This window comes from Psammomys obesus, unplaced genomic scaffold (assembly GCF_907164565.1).
Source record: "Psammomys obesus unplaced genomic scaffold, mPsaObe1.curated_primary_1811, whole genome shotgun sequence".
Lineage (NCBI taxonomy): Eukaryota > Metazoa > Chordata > Mammalia > Rodentia > Muridae > Psammomys > Psammomys obesus.
Window position 1 is genome coordinate 4611867 of NW_026591598.1, and position 24005 is coordinate 4635871.

At 52.2% G+C, this 24005-nt stretch overlaps 1 protein-coding gene across 2 annotated transcripts in view; it reads left to right on the top strand.

The window, feature by feature from the left end:
- The window catches only part of Grik3 (glutamate ionotropic receptor kainate type subunit 3), a 215752-nt gene that overhangs the window by 62682 nt on the left and 129065 nt on the right, over positions 1 to 24005 (top strand). The window contains exon 1 of one of the 2 annotated variants that reach the window (XM_055611046.1): positions 17054 to 17115. The exons of the other annotated variant lie outside the window; for it this stretch is intronic. The gene's annotated coding sequence lies outside the window, so the exon portion shown is untranslated. Of the gene's footprint in view, positions 1 to 17053; positions 17116 to 24005 lie in introns of those variants that run through there. 2 annotated transcript variants of the gene reach the window in all.

Genomic DNA, 24005 nt, shown 5'->3' on the forward strand with positions numbered 1-24005 from the left:
CGCCCTATCCTGCAGGAGGTAGGGACTCCTGCCAGACTGCAGCTGTGCCCTGCTGTGCCCTGAGGTCAGACAACCAGGCCAGGCCAGAGGACAATGAGTGGGAAATACTCAGGGCTTTTTTGGGACCAGGAGAGAGTCCTGGGCTTTGGAGCCCATGTTCCCCGATCTCTTCTTTTGCTGTCTGTGGAAAAGGGAGGGCAGGAGCTGAGGGTGAGAACTCAGGCCTTGGAGGCCCATCTGTGTCCTGCTGGCCCCTGTACTCTGTCATGGTGCTCATCTAACTGAGTCACTGTCACTCAGTGGTTGTGCAGGCAGACTCTGCAATCAGGATGGCTGGGGCCACATACTTGTGTCCTCTGCTAGCTGGGGGCTAGATTCTTGTGCCACCTGCTTCATGCCCCCTCCCGTGTGTGTGTGTGTGTGTGTGTGTGTGTGTGTGTGTGTCTGTGCGTGAGTGGGCAGGGGTCATTGAGACCAGATAGTTATTTTTTCCCATCACTCTCTACCTTATTTTTGGAAACAAGGTCTCTCATTAAGCCCAGACGTCATTGATTTGAATAGACTGGTTGGCCAGTGAGCCCTTTGCGAATCCTCCTGCCTTCACTTCCTTCGTTCTGACCTTCCGGGCACGTGCTTCTACACCTGCTCTTTTCTGAGAATGTTGGAGACGGAAGTCGGGTCCTCATGCTTGCATGGCAAGCACTTTACCAACTGAGTCATCTCCACAGCTTCCTTGGGGCTGTTGGTCTTTCAAAGAACCTAGCCTCGATCCGGAGAGTCAGGCGGGACGTTGTTTTTCGGAGGGGCCCACGTTAAGACCTGGTATCAGTGACTGCCGTTACCTACTTCTTTGTCTTCATCGGTTCACAAGGCTAGGGTTCCGCTCAAGGTCAGAACTGGTGAGGAGAGCAAATGCTGGGGTGGAAATGGACTGGAAGAAGGACCCTTAGCTGTAAGTTGCCAGCGAGTCTCTGGGGGATTCAGGTGTGTCTCAAGACACCCAGTTTCAAAAGGAAGGCAACAGGGCTCTTGGATGGATGACGATCAACCACGCTATAGAGGCCGTCTGGCCTTTCTTTCAAGCTATGGATTTCTCTAGCCTCCACAGCTCAGGTGGGTTTGACGCCCAAAGGCTCTGGTCATCCCTGTCCATGCAGTCTTTTAGGAGCCTTCCCTGGTGCTGACCTCCTTGCCCATCTTTGTCCTGGCAGATCTCTAAAGCAGGCTAACCCAGTCCAAGCTGGCTGCTGAACCATCCAAGGCCCCTGTTGGTTTGGCAGTCTTTAACCTCAGTCCGGGCCAAACCGTGCTCTATGTGTCAGACACTTGACTGCTTCCTGTCTGGTTCCATCTCCTGTTTGAGATGTCACAAGTCCGCTCTGGGCTGCCACAACGGTTGAGGAACTCGACCTGTGGAGGGGGGACCAGGGGCTTATATCGGGAGAGCAGACAAGGTACATGCACACCAGTGCTTGAGGGGCTGGGCTTGCCTTCCGGGTGGCACCCTTCATTGGCTCGCTCTCCTGGGACCTGAACCATATTTCTCTTCCAGAGCAAAACAGGTGTCACGGGTGTGGCGGAGAAGTGCCGCCTCAGCACGATGCTTTCCCTGCTAATGTGGCACTGTGGGGGCTCATCCCTGGAAGGACAGATTAATCATTTCCACCCGGAGTCACCATCCGGGCCAGATTTACAGTGTCGGGAGCATGGGAGCCCCCAGACTTTATGATCTTGTAAATTACAGGGCTGCTTGTGCAAGAGGCAGGCTGGGCTGTAAATCATGTGTAATTGCTTGTAAATTGGGAAACAAATAGTATTTTTCCTTAAATCACCCACTTTGTAGTGTTTCTTGGGGCGGGGATTGAGGGTGCGTAGGGACCTTTAACCTCCCTGGGGTTGAAATACCCAATTTCAGAGTCTCCCAGGCCATATTCCAGGAGATTTGGAGGCCCTCGGGTCAAACGGTGAAGAATCGACTTTGACCGTCATAAGTTCCTCTTTTAGGTAGGTTTAAATCACTTTCTCCTGGGTCTTCCCCTACCCTCCCCCATTTCAAATTAACCCCAAGAGTCCTGTTTTGCCCCTGGCTGTGGCCTGCTTCCTCCCAGGCTCTGGACAGACAAACCCAGGCACTCTCCAAAGAATCCAGTTTAACTCCTCTTTTTCCTCCACGCAAAGGCAGTGACTCACTGCAGACTGGCAAGCACGGCCTCTGCGCCTCTGCGCCAAAATGCTCTTTGCTTGCTTTTTCTCATCTTCTCCCATTTTGATAAAATTACATTTATAATCTTTTTTTTTTTTTTTTCTGCTGTGGTCAACTTTGAAGAGTCATTAAATTTGCTGATAGACAGCCTGCTAAACTTTAATTGAATCACAAATCACAGGGCCCCTAGAAGGTTTAGCCTACTGGGGACCTTGGCGACTGTATAATTCAACTCCTTCATTTGACAGACAAGGAAATAGAAGCCTAGGATGGGCAAGCGACTTGCCCAAGGTCGTTCTCTGAGCGAGGGATGCGCTAAGGCCTCCCATCTTCACCACACACTGGGGCCCTTCCACTCAGCTGCCACTTGGGCTGCTCTGCTGTGTGGTAAACCTAACGGGAGCAGCGGGCATTTGTCTTATGACTGGAAGAATCCGAACCACTTCAGATCCTTCTCTTGGAAACTGACTCCTTTAATGAGCTTGGTGGAGATGAAGCCCCTTCTGGAAACTATGAGCCTTCCTTTGGACTCCACAAAGGACACCTTTTATTTATTTTCTTTTTTATGTTCGTGGTATATGTGCATGTGTGGCGTGTGTGTGTGTGTGTATGCCAAAGGTCAACATCAGGTGTCCTGTCTTCCATGATTGTTCTCTACCTTATTTTTGAGGCAGAGTCTCTTGGCTGAACTGAAAACTCTCAGATTGCCCAAGCTGGCTGGCCAAAGAGCTCCAGGCATCTGTCTGTCCTTCTAACAGCAGCGAGGCTACAGACATCCACACTGAAGTACCCAAGTTCTGGGGATCTGAACTCAGGTCCTAATGCCTGTACAGAAGACATTTTACCCTCCCAGCCATCTCCCTAGCCTGGGATTGAACTTGAGACTCAGTTCAATGCTACATTGGTAATCATTGGTCACATCACAGGGAATGTGGACAGGGCAGGGTAAGCGATGCAAATGGCCTTGATTCCAGGCTGCCATGGCTGTGGTTTTGAACGAATTCTCCTTCCCCACCGATTTCCTCATTTGTCAAGTGGGCACCAGGAAGCTGCTCTCTGGAGAGCGGCTGCAGTGGCTGTCAATGATGGCACATGAGAAAGTGTCCAACTCAGCTTGTCATGGAGCTAACCCATTCCAGGCTGGTTATAGCAGAAGGCCAGAGATGTTAGCTGAGTGATCTTAGCATTGGGGCTTGTCCCTGGGTGCTATGGAAAGAAGAAAACAGAGAGGTGAGTATGCTGAGGCCACCTCCGGTCACTTGGAGTCGTTGAAGCTGATTTCTCTCCCTTCGGTGCCCTCATTAGTCACATAGATGTGGCTGTCAGGCCAGGGCTCATGGGTATGCTCACCAATCCTGAACCCTCAGATATGCCTGCATAAGACAGAGGGTAGAGCCACAGGGGAAGATGGCCAGTTCTGTACAGACAGCTGAGGCACAACTCCATTCCCGCCAGGCCTCCGCCACTGCATTCAGTCATTCATGCAGAAGTAGAGATGGGGGCATAGCAACCTGGACAGCATGCGAGAGGCCATCTCCCTGGGGATGGTTCTAAAGGGCCTGGGCCTTCAGAGGTGGAGAGTTCCCACAGCGAGGCTGGCACCTCCTCACCCCTCCGTATAGATCACAGGGAATCAAAGATAAAAGCAGAGAATCAAATCTGGTTTCCACCACTTCCCAGCTTTGCAGCCCTGGATGAGTTCCCAAGCCTCTCTGAGCATTAAATGTTCAAAGGGAGTGAACACTGGTGTCCAGCTCAGAGACTCAATAAGATAATCCTTAGAAGAGCCCAGCACGGTGCTGGACAGGAAGTCGTCCTTGACCTCATGGCTACTCAACCACTAAAGCCTTCTTCCAGGCACATGGGGAACCATCGGGGAGCGTGACAGGTTCGATGGCCGTGATCCACTCGGTGTCCTGAGTGTCCTGGTCTCAGAAGGCTGAGCAGAGGCTGTGTTTATTCCTGGAGCTGTTTTCTCTGCCGCCTGCCTCCTGCCACCTCCTCCAGATACACAGAGAGAGCCAAATGGGCAGGAGGCGAGGGCAACAGTCCTGCCAGCCTGATGGAGTGGAAGCCTGAGATTAGCTCCTGTGGACAGACAGATGGGTGATGGGGACACTGGGCACTCAGCCTATCCCTACCCCAGGCTTCCTGCCCAGGGCCCTGACCCAGGGCTGGCTTTGCCCCAGCTAACATGGCCCCTTCTATCTCTTTCCTTCCCCAATTTTGTCTTTTTTTTAGTGACACCCTCTGGCTCTGTCCCTCATCCTTTCTGTCTTTGCTAATGCCCCTTCCCACCCACCGCTCCACCCCCTGATCTTCTTCTTACCCAGGCCAGGCTGCTTGCTGTCTTTTCCTTGCCCTTTCTCCAGAATCTAGAAGCATCATCCTTCAAAGGGGCATGGGGTTAGACTGACCTCCTGCCATACATACTTGGGGGACATTGAACCCTCTGGAGAAGGAACAGAGGCAAGAGGGAGCCTGAGACCCTGTGTCATGTGTTCTGAGAGGATATATTAAGCTGGCTCTGTGCCCAGGGTGGTGGCCAACAGGAGTGGAGAGAACCATGTGCTGGCTCTTGTGACCTTGACACAATGTCCAGCATCACCAGGTCCAGTCCTCTGTTCCTTTCCTTCTGTCCTTCTCTAGGTCCCTTCTTGAGCCTTCTTTGCTTTGAGGTACTTCTATGTCTTCCCACCCACAAAACAACTGTCCTTCATCTGCATTTCCAGAGCAGCCTCCTCTGGTCCTTAGACCAACAATTAATGTGGGAAAAACCCCTGGCTTGGTTCCTCTACCCTCCTCCAGACTGTGTGTGCCCTGAGCAAGGACTTTGGACTTCTTGGAGCTGCTGTGTCTGCAATGGCCTTGCACAGTGCCTGGCACAGAGAGAGGACACACAGGTCCTGGGCTGTCGCTAATGGGAAGCAGGAATCGTGTGCGACTTATCTTAAGGAAGGACAACAGCAGCTTGAGGGTGACACATCCCCAGCATCTTGGGCCTACCAGCACCTCCGGGTCTTATGTTGTCAGGCCTGCAAGGTAGAGCCAGCAGGGCCTTGGAGATCACTCCTTCAGCCTCCTGTTGTATGGATGGGCCCTGAGGTTCACACACAGTCCTCAGCTGCTGGAAGGAAGGAGCTTCTTGCTTCCTGGGTGTCTCTGTGTCCCTGCTTACGCTGGAGACGTTGTCTCTTAGTGCCTGTTGCTGTCTTTGGCTCTGCCCCTGGCTGTCTCTCTGCTACTTCCTAGTCCTTTCTCCCCCCTTTTCCTCTGATGGAATAATTATGCTAATTAGCCTGTCAGAACAAAGACAATTTGTGGTGGGCTATTTCAGACTTTGGAATTCAGGATGAGGCCCCTTTTCTGCTGGCCTCTAAATGTCCCTTAACCCTATCCCAGGGACTGAGCCAGACAGGTCTGTTCACGGAGGGATGATAGACCCTTGAGGGCAAGTGGGAGGAAGGAAGAGAGGGTGTGTGTGTTTGTGTGTGTGTGTGTGTGTGTGTGTAAGTGAGCATGTGTGCTTAAGTGCAATGTATGGCCTGGGGTCCACCTCTGAGTACAGGAAACACACAGACATGCCATAGCACCAATCATCTGCTGAAATCAGTTGAGCATGGAGAAGATGACGAGTGAGCTGCTGTCCCTGGGATGTCACTACTGAGGATACGGCTCCTCCCTGTACCATCTCCAGCTCTTAGGGATCGCAGACTCCAGCCGTGCTGCAGTGGCGGCGATATGGGTGTTGCGGTTCCCCGAAAAGGGTCACATCGGCGCCTTTACCCTACAGGGCTGCATTCTGCCCCGGGCCAGCTTCCCAGCTGGTCCAGGTGCAGGAAAGGTCTGGAGTGCTCAGTTCCTTGGCATGGCTGGTTGCTGAAGGGCAAGAGAGGAAAGGTGATGCTGTGCAGGTGCCAGAGCTAAACAGGCACAGCCCAAAGGGCAGCTTTGCATCTAGGAGCTTGCCAAAGGTGAAGATCATGATTCTAAGTGCATGATCCAGGAGCCGGGCTTAGACGTGGAGTCCCAGGAATACCGACTGAGGGGTCCAAGGCCTGGACAGAGGTTTTAAGCTGCTCCCTACAGACAGTGAGCTCCCTGAGAGCAGCCCGGAGGAGGTGAGGGAGAGGATGAAACTATACACAGACCATGAGCGGGTACCATCTCTAGATAGAGGGTGCAAAGCTTCAAAATTTACTTTTGAAATGCAAAAAACAAACAAACAAACAAAATTATCGAAAACTAGATCTGATAAAACCTTGTCAGCCCCCAGGGCCACCATTGACTGTTGGGGACAGCTGTGGAAACCAGGACTGTGTTTCCTTTTGTCTTAGAGACTCTGCCCTGGGCCTCTCCTCAGGTTGTCTGGCGGGGTGGGCCCCAGGCCCTTGTCAGAACCTTTGCTGCACAGAGGAAGGAAAAATCCACCTGGTGCACTATGTGGTCTTCTGAGCAGACCTTTTCCTGGGACCCAGGAAGCCTGTGTGTCCCAAAGACAGGCTTAGCATGTGCCTCCTCCCTTGGGAATGTTTGGAACGCTGCCTCCAGGCCACCGTTCAGATAAACAGTGGCAGTTCCACTGTCGAGGCTTTGAGTCATTTAAATGGTTTCGGGGAGACATTACATTGACTGATTTAATCTTGTGGAGGAACTCTCCTCTTCTGGGCTTCTGCTTACACAGCACCTCAGCCCCTTCAAGCCTGTAGCTGAAGCTCCCGCCCCAGCGCACTGCAATGCCTCTATCCCTCTTGCTTCCAGGACTCAGCTCATCACAGCCTGGCTGCTGAGGAAGCGTGGAGGTCTGAAGGAGGGAGTGTCGCTGAGACAAACGCTTAGTTCTGTCCCTAATCTTTCCCAGTTCCGAGAATCCTTGCCCAGATGCTGCTGATCCTGTCACAGGAAGGCCTTGGATGCGGGCCACACCCACCCCTTGTGGTCTACCAGGCAGAAGGGAGCCCAAGTCTTGTTGGCCAGGAGCAGGAGGAAAGGCAGCCGGCGAGGGAGCCCTGACTGATACTGACAGGGTTGAGGCTGTGAGCCAGAGGCCGGCGGACACTGTGGATGTCTGGGAACACATGTGTGCAAGTGTGTGTTAGCATACAGGGCATCTGTGCCCAGGCAGCATGTGCTAAGGGGTTTACCATCCATCTGCTGTCAGGCCGGACATGTGAGCAAGCCACGGGCTGCCTGAGGCTGTGTGTGTGTGCAGGCGCCTCTGGTGTGTGTGCATGCACCCTGGGAGGCTGGCAGCGCGGGAGTGTGTGTCCTGTGTCCAGCCTCTGTTGGGCGATTCAGCGCTTGTGCTTCTCGGTAGTCTTTGGGGCTGTCTGTCAGCCTCCATGCGCCTGTCTGTGTGTTTGTGCGCTCCTCCGCCATGCCCATATGTGCACGGCCCATCTGAGATCAGGGTTCCGTGCCTGTTCTTTCCTGCCCTGCTGACACCATTGACGGTAGCGGCATGGGATCCCGCCATCAGCCATCTATCCACAGCGGCCATTTGGGGGAGGGGAAACAGCTAACTGTTCAGATGGCGTACTCCTGGCCCTCAGTGAACAGGTGAGTTGGAGGGCCGTTCTGGGTACCTTGTTACTCTGCTTTTAGGGGGTGTTAGTGTTTCTGAGAGCTAGGAGTTCAGGGGGCGGGTCAAGCCTCAGTTACTGTCCAGCCTGGCATGGTCAGGGGCACTACCACCCAGGGAAGAGCTAGGGCTCTTCCACCTAGGGCTTCCTGCCTGTGCTGGGGCGCCTGCAGGCCTGTCTTCCCATGTGGGTACACGTGTCCTGTGCATACCTGAAGGTGCTAGTCCATCCTGCACTTCCCCTTGTGGGTAAAAGGGCCGCTCTGCTCAGGGTGAGCTTGTGCGTCTGTACCTGGATGTCTCTCTGGGGTGACTGTGCTTCTGTTTATTGCTCCGTGCATATACACTCAGGGGTCTCTGTGGGTACACAGTTTTTCTGGCTTCAAATACGCTGCAGGTCTCCACACACCACTCAACGCTGCTCCTGCAAAACCTCCCTCTGTGGCTCCCCGTTACTTACTCAGTATAAAGGCCACGTGCTTGCTGGGAGCCTCCAGGGCCCAGAACTGCTCCAGGCTTCACTTGTGTTTCTTTCTCAGAAGAGCCCTTTGGCCTGTTGGCCCCTAGCCATCTCTGGAAGGCCAGAAGAGTACAATGGCAAGACACCAGACCTTAGTCTCAAGGAGTGGCACAGACAGTCAAGGTGGAGGGCGCTGAGGGGCAAAGTTTTCTGTCAGGAAAGCAATATCCATTCTCCAACTGGAGAAACCCTCCCTGACCTCAAGAGTCCTTTGCTCAGCTCCTCTTCCTGGAGCCTTTTTTCTATTCCCCTGCTAAAGTGTGCCCCCAGTGCAGTGTATACTCAACCGTGAGCCCTGGGAGTCCCTTTCCTGCTCTGGACCGGAGCTTGTCCCCGGCAGAGGCTTGGCCCAGCGTCCAGTAGAGATGAAGGCCTAGGGTAGTCTGATGGTAGAGGCAACCTCTGAGAAAGAAAAGCCTCTGGCATCCTCTCCCCTCTGCTAGCCTTTTGCAGCAGTCTTCCTTTTAAGCCATCACCTCTCAAGTCCCCTTTGTCCTTCCCCTGCAGAGAGGTCTTTTAGGCTACCTTTGATGGCAAGGAAGCTGGGGATGTCCACATGGGCACCTCTTCTCCCCACCAGACTGCAGGTCCCAGCCCTTGCCCCATGTCTCCACTGGGATATCTCAAAGACACAGAGTCCCCAGAGATGGGTCCCTTAGGTGCCTGGACCCCAAGTTGGAAACGCGCAGGGTCACTGTTGACGCCCTCCTGCCCAGCCCATCTTCCTGTGGCGTTGCCTTCTCTGCACACCTGAGCTGCCCCCAGCCCCACTCAGCGCAAGCCTTTCTCACCTGCTGATTCTGAAAATATCGTTGTGGTGCCCCTCCCCCTCTCCAACTGGAACCATCTACAACTCACCATTGTTCTTAGAATGAGACTGGAGCCCTCAGCAGAGCTCACAAACTCCTCTGCATCTTGAAGACTTCTCAGCCCAGAGGTCTTTCCTCACAGAGGCCTCCTGTGATCTCTCTTGCTTACTTCTGGCTTGTACCAGGACAAGTCCCCGCACTCCACTCTGCTCTTGCTGGGCACCCCTTAGCACCTGCCAGCCATGGTAGGCTGTCTGGGTATGGTTTTTTTTGTTTGTTTGTTTGTTTTTCGTGGCTTCTCCTAAGCTCTGAGAGGGTGGGCTGCCCACATGAAATCCTTAATGCCATGGTAAGTGAGGCAGAGCTGAGCCCAGCAAACAGGCTGAATGGGGGGGGGAGGATTTGGGGGGAACACAGGTGTGGGCTTTCTCCTCTTCCTTGTCACCTTCTCCTCCAAGCAGCCCTCTGTCTGCAGGCCCCCTTTGGAGGCCTGGGTGCGGACATCTGAAGATGACCCACACCCCTTGCCACCCACAAGAGTGGCTTGTGCCCTCTCCTGAGGTGAGCTTCTCTGTCACACGTGGAGCTTCTGCCCATCCTTTGCCAGCTTGAGCTGTTCCACCCCGAAGTCATCCCCTGCCCTATACACGTGAACCGCACGCTGAGTCTTCCATCCCATCCTGCTCTTCTCTTTGGCTCTTACAGCAGTTGGACTTTCACTCATCCTATGTCTTTTACTGTCTGTCTGTCTGTCCCGCAAACACTATGTCCCAAGCCGACAAGACCACAGGTGATGTGAAGGAAAAAGTAATGATGGGGAGGGAGATTGAAGTGGGAGGGAGGAATAGGGCAGAGGAGGGGATGGGGGAGGGATAACTAATAACCCACTATTGTGTAAGTTTCACACACACACACACACACCACATGCTCACGTGCATAGCTCTTGAAGTAGGGTTTTGAGGGATGAGTAAGGTTTCATCACTGTGTCGTATTATAGGACTCCAACCATCCCTGTTTCTTATCCTGCTAAAAGAAAGTCGCTTTCTCTGGGAGCCTGGCTGTGTCCAGTAATGCAGGAGCTTGGCACTGCTTTGGCAGGATGGGGGCTAAAGAAGCACACAGGCAGGAATGATACTTGACCTTCCTCCTGTGAGAAAGAGAGAAAAGGAGAGAGATCACCTTACAAAGGCCTGCCCCAAAGGGGGTTTCCTAGCAGGGAGGGGGCCACTGCTTAAGGCAGTTCCCTCTCTTCCTTCCTCCTTTGCTCCCTTCCTCCTTTCAGTTCCTTCTCTTCTTCTTCCTCTGCTGTGCCCCCTTTTCTCTGCCTCCCCCCGTTTTCCTCCTCCTGCCTCCCTCCCTCGTTTCTCTCCTCCTGCCTGTTGGAGGAGGAGAACACAAAGGGTAGTCAGAGTTAATTTAGGCTCAAGTATCTGGTCACCTGGAAACAAGGCCAGTCCCCCAACGTGGGGCCTCAGCCTGGCCTCATTAATCTGCGTGAGGCTGGCACCGTGATGCCAACATAAGTAGGGCAGAGGCGGAACAGCTGAGAAGGCCCCCAGCCGTCATGACCACTCTCTACACGTCCACTGGGGAGAAAAGGAGAGGGAAGGAGAAGTTAGAGACCCCGGTGTCGGCGATCCCTTCTTCCACGCATCCCTTCCCTCCAGCCCAAGGACCCTGGATCCTGCCTGTCCTTTTCTGGAGTGCATCCTTGGTTGAAGTCTTACTTTTCCTTGCCCTGAGCTCAGGTTATGACAGTTCTTCCTTGGGTGCTGTGGGCCTGGCCATCGCCTGTGCCCTGCTCAGCTCATAGGTGCTGAGCTTCAGAGGATGTTCCCCAACGTCTCCCTGGCCTTAGATCCCACTGTGAGCATGCTGGGTGACCCGGAGTCGTCTAATCCCCTGACCTCAGCGGCACTGCCTTTTCTTAGGTGTTCACCCCAGCTCTTCCCCTCGTCTCTGTGCACTCTGGGAACACTTACTTTTAGATTTGAGAACATTTGCTCTACTCATTTTGGAGACTGTCTCTTGCCCACAGTGGAGACCTGCTGGGCCTCACTCCAGACTTCCTGCCCTCTTCCCTGTTCAGTTTCAGGCCTGTGGTTATGACTGGTAGATGGGAACATGGACCATTTGAGATCATGTCCCAGCTGTGACTTCCCCCTCCCCAAAGTGACATCTCTGCTATGCCTCAGGGAGTCATCAATCTTGCACGGAGGCCGTCCTGAGAGTAAACAGACCTGCCTTGATCTGGGCAGACCCTGTGTAGTCCCCTGTTTCCTGAAGCTGCCCAATGCCCACTCCCAGGGTTTCCCCTGAAATCTGATTTATCCAGAAGTGTGGGAAGATGGATCCGCACTCACGCTGTGGCCTGACTGCAAATCTATTAGGACCTGTCAAGCAAATTAAGGAGCGTATGCACTTTATTGGAGAATATTACTTTATAAGCAGAGAGAAGAGGAGAAGGACCCAAGCCCAGCCACTAACAGGGTTTTGCAGCATGGCGTCATTACAAGTGTTAATGTCTTCTCTTATGGCATTCGGTAGATGTGTGCTTAGGAGGAAGGGCTGATTGCATTTAAAAGTCTGAGTTTGAATGCCAATGCAATGGTGTCTCAGCTGTGCTAACTTTGGCAAGGCGCCTCCTCTTTCAGAGTTCCGATTTCTGCACCTCAAGGACTGCAATCATAAGACTGTAGATGTGGGTGTGGGTCTGAACACACACACGTGTGTGCTCGTTCACTCACTGTAGCAAGATCTGTACACACTTGGATGAATCCTGTGCAATAAGCACACAGGTACTCTGGAGGCGGTTGGTGCTTGAGCTCAAACCCTTATCCTGATACTGGCTGGACTGTACGATTTTAGGAAGGTTAGTGGCTCATTCTTTTCCTGTGTCTTGTCTGAAACATGGAGTTATGATAAAGAATAAAGGGATGAATAGGCATGAAGGATCTAAGATGGTGTTGGTATGCAGTGAATGCTCCCCAAATGCTAGCTGTGATTGTTGCTGCTTTTATTTATTTTTTGTTTTTATTTGTGTGTGTATGAGAGAGAGAGAGAGAGAGAGAGAGAGAGTGTGTGTGTGTGTGTGTGTGTCTGTCTGTCTGCCTATGTGTACATACATGTCAGGTGTGTGAAGAGGTCAGAATGGGACATCAATTCCCCCAGAGCTGGAGTTATAAGCAGTTATGAGCTGCCCAACATGGGTGCTGGGAGTCCTCTGAAAAAGCAGTACCACTGAGCCATCTCTTTAGCCCCCTATTTTATTTGTGAATACATGGGTATTGTTTGTTTTCTGCTCTGTTCCCAGGCTGGTGGTATTCAAGGCCTTGTGGCCCTATGGCTGGCTTTTTCTGCCAGGCACTGTCTGCCAGTCTATTTCAAGGTGGAGAGAGTACCAGTCCTCTAGCACCTTCCATGCATGAACTGGAGGCCACCATAACATCTGGGGTTTAGCTTACACTAGGGTCAGAGGTCAGATGAGTAAAAGTCAACATTCAATTTGAGGTCAAGGTCAAGCCTGAGTGGAGGAAAGAATCTCTTGGCTGTCCTGGGTAGGCCCAGGCTGGTCTCCTGCTTCCCAGTAGGGCCAGGCAGGGCCCAAGGCCTACTTTGCACTGCTGAGCTGCGCAGTCAGAATGACCGCTCACTGGCTCCTTCACTTACCCTCTGGACAAAACCACCCTTGTGCCAACAGCAGGATGACCGATGCCTTTTTCCCATGCAGGGCGAGCCGGCTCACAGTGCCCTAGACTGACGTTCAGTGGGCTCCGGGAGCTCCCTCTGTGTCCTGGGCCCTAAATGTCTTCCTTTCCAAGGAGCCCTTCTCCCCCAACCCCCCCATCTCAGCTCAGCAGGAGGGGGCACCCCCACAGCACATGTGCCAAACCTTGGCCTGTACCTAGAGCAGTTCCTGGGCATCCACCTGAAGGGTGGTGAGATGCAGAGCTGGAGACAAGCAGGCCGGGCACACCTCCCAAGCACCGACAGGTTGATGGAGGGCCCAGCTGCTCCCTGGAGCCGGGCTGGGTTCCTGCACTGGGCTGGCTGGTGAGGAGCTGTGTGCACAGATGGCCCTATACACACTTGTAATTTGCCAGAATAAATAGTTATTATTAATCTCTCCTGCGCCCTTTTCTTTCCCTCCCTGTGCCTTTCCGTGCTGTTACTGACTAGCCAAGAGAGGACCGAAGGTGGGGCTCGTTCTTCCTCATCTTGAGGAAGGGCCTAGCACACAGTAGGTTTCCTCTCAGCGCAATGCTAATTTCCCACCATCAAAGGAGCTCCTGCAAACAAGGCCTATAGGCAGTGGTCCAGACCGGTACACAGTGGATGCCTCCTCCGAATGGTGCCTGGCGCACAGTAGGGGCTCTCTCAGTATGCTGCTAGACCAGCATGGTCATTCGTCACGTGTGGTGTTGGGGGCAGAGTCCAAACGTACGTTTGTGGGGTCAAGTTTTGATTCATGTGGCCTGATTGGTACTAGGAGCTGTGGAGCCAAGTGAGATACAGACCTTCTATTCTTGCTTAAGGCGTCCAGAGCCAGGGGATGAAACACAAGCCCTTTAGAAGACAAGCCATCAGGAGGTGCAAGGTGTGACGAGCTGGCTGCCTGGAAGAGGTGACCTGAGGTGGGTCAAGCTTCCATTTCATCCAGATACCACAGGGAGAAGTCATCATGGACTGGATGTGACGGGATGGCTGGGAAGCATCGCTAGTTGATGCGGCAAACAACCCGCACTGTGGGGAGAAAGGAAGAACCCCCACTGTGTAGGGGGGCCAGAAAGAACCCATAGTGTGGGGAGGTGTGGTAGTTTCATGTGTATTTGATTAAAAAAAAAAAAAATGCCTGCCGGGGCCTGTAGGCATCGGAGAGCACCATGTTACGGCTCTGGATGTAACCTTGCCTGCTCTTGTGAGGTGTGAGGATAGGAAAAGCAACAGCTGGGAGCACCTTGAGGAAAGATGGGGAACAGTGGAAGGTGTGAGATCTTTGGGAATTCCTTTTGATCAGATGGCCTGAGACCAGTGTGGAAAACTCAGTAGCGTGGGCAGGCGGAGACCGGATGGATCTCAGAGGGTCTCGGCAGCCAGGAGGAAGATGCTGTAGGTGACAGCCAAACGGGGGGGGGGGGCTTCTGAACAGCAGAGGGGCAGGAGGACAGGCATCATAGGGGGAAGCCACATTTCTGAGCAGTGCAGAACTGAAGGCTGAGCCCCACAGGAAAGGGCATGGCTGGTGGGAGGGAGGAAAGAGAGGGCAGAGGCCATGGACTCTGAAGGTATACAAGGGTGAACCTGGCCCTGCAGTCATGAGCCCCAGAGTGGGCAGAGGAGCAGATGGTCCCTCCCCCCATACCTGTCCTTGATCCTCCCTATCCCTCCTGTACCTTGAGCAACCTCTCTCTGTGCCCTGTGCCCTCCTTTTCCTCCTTCTGCAGCACCATCCCTCATAGTTTCAGAAACACTTCTGCCCAATCCTGGGCACGGCTGCCCAATCCCTTTCTTCATCCATGCTTGTCTTGTATCTTGCTCTGTTCTTCCTCACTCTTTGGAAGAGAATTTGAAAATCAAATCCCTGAGTGATGTCTCAAGGTCTTCACAGGCTAGGGGACATTTTTGCTGGTCAGGGGTAGCAAAGTGCCCTGATTTGGGTTTCAGTTCTGCTACTATAAGCAGCCCAGGGTCTGGGAAGGTGTTTAACATCAGCCAGCCATGCAGGGTGGCACACAGATTAGGGTCTGTGCGTGACCATTGCTATTACTATTGCTGTCTCTGGGATTGCTGGTATACCCAACAGAAAGGCTGTCTGCTGAGGTGGGGTTTGAGGACAGTACCATTGTCAGTGGGGTGAAAGAATCTCTTGTGTATTGTATGAATCGATTAAAAAAAACCTATAGCCTATGGCTGAGGCAAGAAATAGGTGGAACTTCCGGCAGGCAGAAGGGATTCTGGGATAGAAGCAGACACATGAGATTCAGCTGGCAAGATGTAAGGAAGATGGCTGCATGGTGCCTGAGCTCAGGTACCCAGCCATATGGCAAAATTTAATATCATAATGGGTTAATTTAAGTTGTGATCTAGTCAGAGAAGAGTTATGGGCTAGGTGTTTGTGTATTATTCAATGAATCTCATGAGTCATTATTTTGGGAACTAAGGGACAGGAGGAAAAACCACCTGCAACATGACACCCACTACAATGGGTTATGTGTGTTTCAGAATCAGGCTATCTGTAAGTCACATCCAGTATCCTAGGGCCTCACTCAGCTTCCCAGTAGCCTCTTTGACCACCATTTCCACAGTCACAGAAGGATCAGACCCTCTCCCTCCCTACAGAGACTCAGGGGCTGCTTGCAGACTCTGCCACCTGATGGAACCTCACACCCTGCACTGCCTCAAGGCCAGGACTCCTCCCTGTGATTTTCCTGTATCCCCTAAATTGAGGCAAAAGCCTCAATTGCCCTAGAACAGAGCAAGGTTAGTGCCCAGTGTCAGAGTGCATCTTGGAGGCCCTGAGTGCAGACTTTGCCCTTGCCCCTGGCTGGAACTGCAGTTTTCATGCCACCTGGCACCTGCTCTCCTGTCTGACGTCAGGCCCAACCACCTACCACACCCAGGTGACACTTCCTCTGGTTGCATTTTAGAACTACGGGTCCCTTCTCACTTCTGTCAGGCAGCCTCTACCATATAGAGACAGGATCTAGCATTTGTCATCCTGGGTGAATCCAAGGCACCCCAGAGGTTGGAGCTTCCTGGAGTACCAAAGGCTGTGTCCACCCTCAGGAATACATGGGGAAAAGAAACCAACTGTCATCTAGCATGCAATGGCAGGAAGAACAGAGCGTCTAACACCGTTGTCCACCGTGTGACCTTGGGCGTCACCTACCTTCTCTGGGCTTCTGTTTTCAGAACTTTGAAGTACAAGTCATAACTGCCTTTTCAGGGAAGGAGTTTATACACACCCAAAGCTCCTATGAATCTGTGCATGCTGGGGAATATGAGTTACCCACGATTGAGTCTGGAGGCTCAGGCTGAGCCTCTGGCTTGATGGACAATCTTGAGCCATCTCTATTCTTTCCCGAATCTCCAGTGTCCTCCGATCTGTCCCTTGAAGGATCAGTTTAAATGATGTTGCGGGATCAGTCTAAATGATGTCGCAAGTCCCTGCCAGTTTTGAAGGTCTGTGATTGACGCTTGGATTTTTCCATTCCCTAGCCAGAGCCCAGATGTCTAAGGACCCAAAACAGAGGGCCCAGACTTCAAGACAGGGTCATACCCACCTCCAACAACTGAGTCCTAGCTCATTCCCCAACACCCCTTTGCACCCCTTCTGCCTTTTCTACCCCAAACTGGCACATTGTCCAGAAAACTAATAGCTTTGACTCCACTGTTTATTTGGAGACAATACAAGTCGATTGAAACTGCCACATCAGGAAAAATATGTTCCACTTAGGTCTGGAAATTGCTCGGCGCCCGCCTTTGATGAGGCCTGCTCGTGTCTTCCTCGTGCTTCTCTCTGTCATTGGCCATTGTGGTCCATTTGCTTAATGAACAGTGTGGCTCGTGGCCAGAGGGTGGGGCCAGCTGAGTACACCTGCTGCCCACTGACCAGAGTGGCTGGGCAGCCTGGCTGGGTGCTGCCTGGCCCACCCCCACAGCTTGACAGCTGGTCCTTTGGGTCAGAACGGGCACTGGGGTCAGCCCAGTCCTTGCTAATGGCTTTAATATAAAGATGGCAACAGCCACAGTGTACTAGGCTCTTCCTGGGTTGTGCGCCAGGCCTGGGCCAAGTGCCCTGTAGACGTCACCTCCCTGAAGATGAGCAGCCAGGAGGGGTGAAGGGTGCAGCTCCCTCATTATGCAGATGAAGAAGCGCGGAGCCCCATCTCTGAGTACAGAGCAAGTGCTCCTAGCCGCTGCACCTCGTGACCTGGAAAGCCACAGTGGAGCAGTTGCTACAGTGAGCAGCTAGCAGTGCAGCAGGAGAGAAAGCTTTCTGGTAGGAATGGGAGACCACAAGCAGTAGCCTTTATTTACTATCTCCAGGGCACAGTCCTTCTTTCTGATCTGGTTCTGCTTAAAACATGAGAGCAAGAACACACACACACACACACACACACACACACACACACACACACACCCTCCCTCTTGTACCCTTCAGTCTCCTGCTCTACCCCTGGATTCTAATACAAGGGGACTACAGAAGTCAATGGGAGGTCTGTAAGCCCTCCAGCCTAAGAGAACCTTCCAGAAAGGGTACTCCTTTGCAGCCCTCATAGCTGTCTCCAGGGAACAGCAGTCTCTGGTGCTCCAACTGCATCTTGCCTGAGCCTTCCAGCTGTGCTGTTTACTATCAGAGCAAGTCCTGGGAAAACTGTTTTCCCTCCCCCTCCCCCATCTCTCCTCTACTGCCTCTCTTCCTGCGCCCTGGGGATTCATGGGGCCCTGAATGCAGCCCTAGGAGGAGCCCCACCCCGCCTGCCTATGCCAGCTGTGGGCACCACAGGTGGAAGCTGCCAATACATGGTCCTGTCGTCTCGTTTCCACTGTCCTGATAACCCCATGTGAGATGCTGGGTGACAGCCTGGAGAGCAGGGTGGGGGGCCAATGTTTCAAGAACTGCTGCATCCATCGAGCCAGGTGGAGGTCAGCCTTCATCCAGCCAGATCCCAGGCAGCAACCTGCAGGGCTAGTTCATGCAGCGTAGAGCTGATACCCAGGGAGACCAGCTTGGGGATGGCCAGGTCAGGGCAAAACAGGCTTCCTACATTTCACTGATTCCTTCCCAGCCTGCAAACACTCAAGGTCATGGCACATCCTAGATCCTCAGTGATAACCATATTTAAGATCGGATGATGCGTGCCAATGGGAGAATGAATGCAAGATACTATCACTGATTCAGCAACCAGTTATTCATTCTCCTTTCATTCACTTTGCTCACTTGTTGCCTACTCTCGCCAAGAATTTTTTGAATTTTCTAGTCTGGCTTCTTAATGTGTAATTATCTCCGGGGCCAGGCCAGGGAGAGACTAATGAGGTGCCTCGGGCACAAAGTTGAAGGAGCCATTCACTCACAGGGTCACATGAGTGATTGGCCAGCTCAGCTGTGCAAGTCAATCTTGCTGGTAGGGACCGGAGAATCTCTTGTATGGATGAGGAAAACATAGTGGCAGATGGTGGTTCCCAGATATTGGTGACCTCTGTCCTCTGTGTCTTACTTTTTGCCTATGGGTGGTCTTCAGTTTCCCCACCTCACCTGCTTGGGGATGGCAAGCCCTGGCCTGGGGGAATAAGGAAGAGTCACAGTGGCTTGCCACCTTTTGTTGTAGTCTCTCCAACGCCATCACTGGCACTAGGTGCCCAATTGCCCTGTGGCCAGGACCTCATCCTGTGTACTCCATTAGGAAGCACGTGACCTTCATCAAGTCCACTTAAGCACTAGTGCTCCAGTGTCCTTCTTCTGTAAAAAGGAGCACAATGATCTTCCCTAGGCTGTGGGTTCTCAGGTAATGACATCCCATTAGGACGGCGCTTGCCACGGTGAACTTCATGGAAATGTCACATGTGCTAGCCTGGGAGGCTTGAGGGGCTGCAGTAAACCCCGAACCCTCATCCTCTGAGCCCCCACCTCCCCAGCCCCAGAGAATGGAGAGCAGTCCTATTGCTCAAGATTGGCAATCTCAAGACGCCAGCTCAGCCCTTCTGAGAGGTGGACAGCGGTGGGGGTGGGGGGGTGAGACTGGGCTCTGACTCCCAGAGTCCTCTCCAACTGCAGGCAAGGGAGCCTCTTTCTAAGCTCCTTGCAGCTTGCAGCTTGAGTTCTCCTGGAATTCACAGGAGGCTCGGAGAGAGAGAGAATTCACACTTCAGTGAAAATGTGTTTCAAACAATTAGCAGGTCTTTATCGTGGGAGCCTTTGAAGTCAGAGCCCAGACCCGTCTCTATGAGGGATTTCCCCAGAACTGACAGGCTGGCAGACGCTGACACAGCTCGGCCCTGGCTTGAGTGCCAGGGGCTCCCATCTCTGGGCTGGCACCTCAGGGTTCAAGTGAGTTCCTCCAGTGGCTCCAGTGTGGTCCTCTATTGCTGTGTGATCTAGGGGCGTCTACATCACTCAGACCCGGGGTCGTGTAGGGCAGCCAGCCTTCATGGCAGCCTGTATCAGGAACATAGGATTTCCTGTTTTCCAAACCTAACCCTGGGCCAGGCAGCAGAAGCCCCTGACTATGAACTCCGAACTCCAGCATTCTTGAACATCGCCTGGCTGTTTATGCTATTTCCAGCTGAATGGCTTTGATGGATTCCTAGAAGGATGCAAATAGATGGGCTCAGAGAGGGCTGGGCTAGCTAGTCCTAAGGCTCTGAGCCAGACCAGGCTTTCCACGGAAGGGTTCATCCTGCAGCAGACCGAGATTGGATCCTAATTCCCCTCTCCTCTGATTGAGCTGCATGATGTTGGGCACCTCAGTTTCTCTGTCTGTAAAATGGGTAAAGTAGTTTTTCTTTCCCAGGGCCACTGTGGATCACACGACAGAACCCTAGAAAGGGCCTAGATATGTCTCTGCTACATTTTTACCTCAAACATAGCCAAAGTCTACCAATGGCCATGGTGGGAGGGACTCTTGGTACAGTACTCTATCTTGGAGTTTTAGAGTGAGGACACACACCCAGAGAGAGAGAGAGAGAGAGAGAGAGATCCAGAAAGGCTGCCCCCACCCTCCCATCCTGGGTAGTGCCTGGCCCAGCCCAAGCCTCCAGACTCCTGTATGATTCCCTTCTCTGACATTTCCATCCATCATCATGATTGCTTCTCCCGAAAAATGAATTTGTAGTTGATTTCTTCAAAAGAGGGAATCAGCCAACAGATAAAAAGGTTGTTTTATTTAATTTAATTTGCATGAGGAGGCTGCCTGCTACCACCCAGCTGTGCTGACTGGGCTGCGGGGGGGCCTGATTCAGCAGTGAGTGAGCACAGGTAGGTACTGCCTGCTCTCTTGATCTGGCTTTCTACCTGGATTTCCTAGGTTCGAATCCCAGCCATAACCCCAGGTGTTTGTTTTGATTGTTACAAAATCAAAGGAGATCCATGCTTGTCTCATACCTATTGTTGTGGGAGCAAGATAAGGCTTCTAGCCAAAGAGGCTGAGGCTCAAGAAGTCAGGCACTTGTAGAAACAGAAACTCAATAGGCCAGGCCTTTGCCCAGTCAGAGAGCCAGGGTATATGGGTAGCGTTTTATGCAGTTTTCTAGGGAGGGACTGTGCCCAGACATGGTGGTGCCTACCTGCATTCCCAGTACTCAGGAAACAAAGGCCAGAGGATCACTGCAAGTTCAAGTCTAGCCAAGTCTACCAGCAAGTTCTAGACCAGCCAGAGCGATAAAGCAGGACAATGACAATGACAAATATGTACATTCAGGTCAAGTTACAAGCCACAAGCCTCTCTCCAACAACCTTCTCCAACACTGTTTTCCTGTCTTTCTTCAGATGAAAAACTGGCGCTCCCTCTTGCCTAAGTATGACAGGAGCCTCTAACATGGCAGATGGAGTTCATCTTCCTTAGGGATCCTTGGGACAGTAGCTTAAAAGGGCAGGGCACAGCCAGTGCTTGGTGTGGAAGTTGGGGGTTAGGCAGGTTTGGGTGGCATGAGTGGGAGCTATCTTGCCCTCTGGGAAGCCTTTCTGGAATGGGGCGGCATCTGGAGAGGAGGCTCCCAAGGCACTGGGCAAAAGACAGCAAATTTCTAGTATTATGCAGTACCAGGGAAGATGCCAAACAACATTCTGGCATAATGTTCCAGAAACCCAGAGACATGGGTACCCCATGAATGTGGGCACCATTTAACCTACCTTCTACATGTGAATGCTACCTTGACTGTGGATTCTATTAACAATTACCAATGACAAGTGTACACAGCAAATACAATGCAAACTGTGCTGTTACTGTAACCATCAACCAGAGGCAGCAGAAGTAAAGACAGAGTGGGTATCCTTCAGGAGTCACCCAAAAGGATGCTGGGTAGTTTAGAAGCCACTGAGCATGCCTGGACATTCAGAGCATTGGAATGGCCATGGAGGAAACAGCTGAGAAACAGCAGCTGAGGACCCTCCTGGATTCCCTCTCCTGGGCCATTGTACCCTAGGAAACTCAGCCACCCTCTCTGGGCCATTTCCTCTATGAGAAGCTGAACAGGAACACATCTTCTCTTTTTATTACAGGCTGTAATTGCCTTGTTCTCATATTTGTTTACTTCCTTATTGCTTGCACCCTCGCCCGCCATTTAAGTCTTTGAGGACAGAGGCCTTGTCTGTCGTGTTCCCAGCTATATACCCAGCTCCAAACACAGTAGCCAGAATGAGCAGACCCTTGACAATGGATGCAGATGGGAGGCGTGGCCCTGCCCTCTCATTTGCAGACTATGTCGGGAGGGTCCAGGGTGGTTTCAGGGGAAGGCAAGTGGGCCTGATCTCTGCCCCCAGCCTCTGCAGTGTTTTAATAAGAGTCTTCTTTTGCCTGCATTCTATGAGAAAGGTTCTCAGACTGAGGCACATGACCCTGGTTGCTGTGTGTGTGTGTGTGTGTGTGTGTGTGTGTGTGTGTGTGTGTGTGTGCATGCTTACACATGCTCCTGTGTGTGCTGGTGTGTGTAGAAGCTAGAAATCAACACTGGATGTCTTCTTTAGTCAATCTTGTTTTTTGAGACAGGGTCTCTCGTTGACCTGGACCTCAAAGATTCGATTAAGTTTGCTAGACCGTGAGCCCCTGGGATTATAAACATGTGCCATTCATTATACCTGGCTTTCATGGGTAGGCTGAGGATGAACTCAAGTCCTCATGCTTATTTGTCAAGTGCTCTTCCTACCTCTCCCTCCCTCTCCCCGGCCCCATGACTGAACTTACTAAGTCAGGTCTAGAGTAAGTGGAGCAGGGCGTTCCCTGACTTTAAAACTTAGAGCGGTGACCATTGGCTTATTGACAGTGACAGAGTACTGCTTTCTTTACTCTGGCAAACCCCGACGGCATTGTGGACACCAGCTAGCTCGCCGAGGTGGGTGGTGATACTGTCTTCTGTGGCTTCGTGCTTGGGTGACTCACATCGTTGTACCATTGGTTTTTGATCTTGTCCTTCTAAGAGGCGCGTCTTCCCCCATCTCCCCTCTGCCTAGTCCCACCTCATCTCTGAAGGCTTGGTGTATCCTGATCAGCAGTTTCTCTGTCTGCAGAAGGGGCTGATCCTCAAACCACAAGGCCAAATCCATGGCTCTCTCTCTCCAGTGTTTCATTTAGGAGGCCCCTTCTGTCTTCCTTGCCACAACCCTCTGGGAACAAGGCTGCTGCCTTCTCTGCAGGCTGCTACCATGCCCCTCCAACTCCATTTGAGATATATGCTCTCATGTTTGTAATCCCAGCACTGGCTGAATGGAAGCAGGATCAGCCCTTTCATGGTCCACTTCCATGTGCTAAGAGGACCCTAGATTTTGGCTGCAAAAGATTGAAGCTGAGTATTAAGAGCTGATATGTTGGCCATGGCCACATGACAGAAGGACATGGTTGGCCTAGCTTGTGGACAGCCAGAGGTAGCTACTCAAACTGACCCCTCCATCATCCTCTGGCAGGTCCTGCTTCTCTGGGAGTCAGGGCCTGTGGTAGCTCCAGGTTTTCATCTGCTGTACTTCCACTCCAGAGAGGATGTGTTTGGAAACTCCAGGAAAGGATGCAGTCGGCTGAACTTGAGTCAGCTGCTGACCCCACCCCACTGCTTAAGTCAAGAGGCTTGGGGCACAATGAGAGGATACAAGTTCCTATTGAGAACTCAGCCTGGAGGAGGCAAATAAGAGGGCTGCTTTCCTAAAAAGAAGTGGAGCCTGGGAGTGACCCAGGCCTTGTTGCTGAAAAATGGTGTGAACTGTAAGGATTCCTTCCAGGTCATGGGAGACATGAGGGTGTGTTTCATCTCCTGGCCTTTCAACAAGAAAAAAAAAAGAGAGAGAGAGAGAAAGAGAGAACTCCGAGAGTCATTCCAGGCTGAGACAGAACTGCAGATCCATGACATTCTTAGCTGACACCCTTGCTCCTTCCCGAGCAGCAGGGTCAAGGTCTTTCTGTTTGATCATTGCAGACATTACAGGCTGAAGCGTGGTCCAGGATTCAACTACAGTTCCTAGGAAACTGAGTGTATTACCCTACCAGTGAGGTCCGTGTCCCCATCTTTTCTCTCTGCTTGGTCTGTATTAAAGCTACCATGGTGGACTTGGTACCATTATTTTCTCTCTAGGGACACAAACTCCCAACACCTTCTATTGATCTTTGTCTGTTTGCCGCCTTTTCTGAGGCCTCGGATGACGTTGAGATGGACTTTATTTTCCTCTTTTGGCCCAGGAGCATCAGAGAAACATGGGTGAGCATTGGTCTAACTTATGACTGGGTCTAGGAACACAGCTGTCCTTAAGGGAATGCTTCTTGAGCAGCGTATCAGCCGGCGAGGTTAACAGAGCTGGGATGTACCAGACAGAGTATGCTCAGTACAACACAGCCAGCATTCATCGTCAGGCCCTCCCAGCTGATGACAGAGCGTCTCTTCCACCCACATGAGCTGATGGAGGTAGTGGTCCCTCTGTTGTGGTTGACTGATATGGAACTTGACCATTCATTAGAAACCAGAAGTGTTCCCATTAGAAGGGCTGGTTCTGAGAAGCTGCTTGCTTGCTTTCTTCTTTCTTTGTGTCTGACCTGGTCCTTCAAGTTGGATGGATGGTCAATCCCAAGAGAGCAGGACCATGGCCTCAGTCGTTTCTGCTCTGTACTGCTAGCCCCTCCCCGAATCACTTAGGGATGAGACCTCATCTCTCCTCCACTGGTTCTGTTTCTCTCGCTCAGGACAGTGATGACC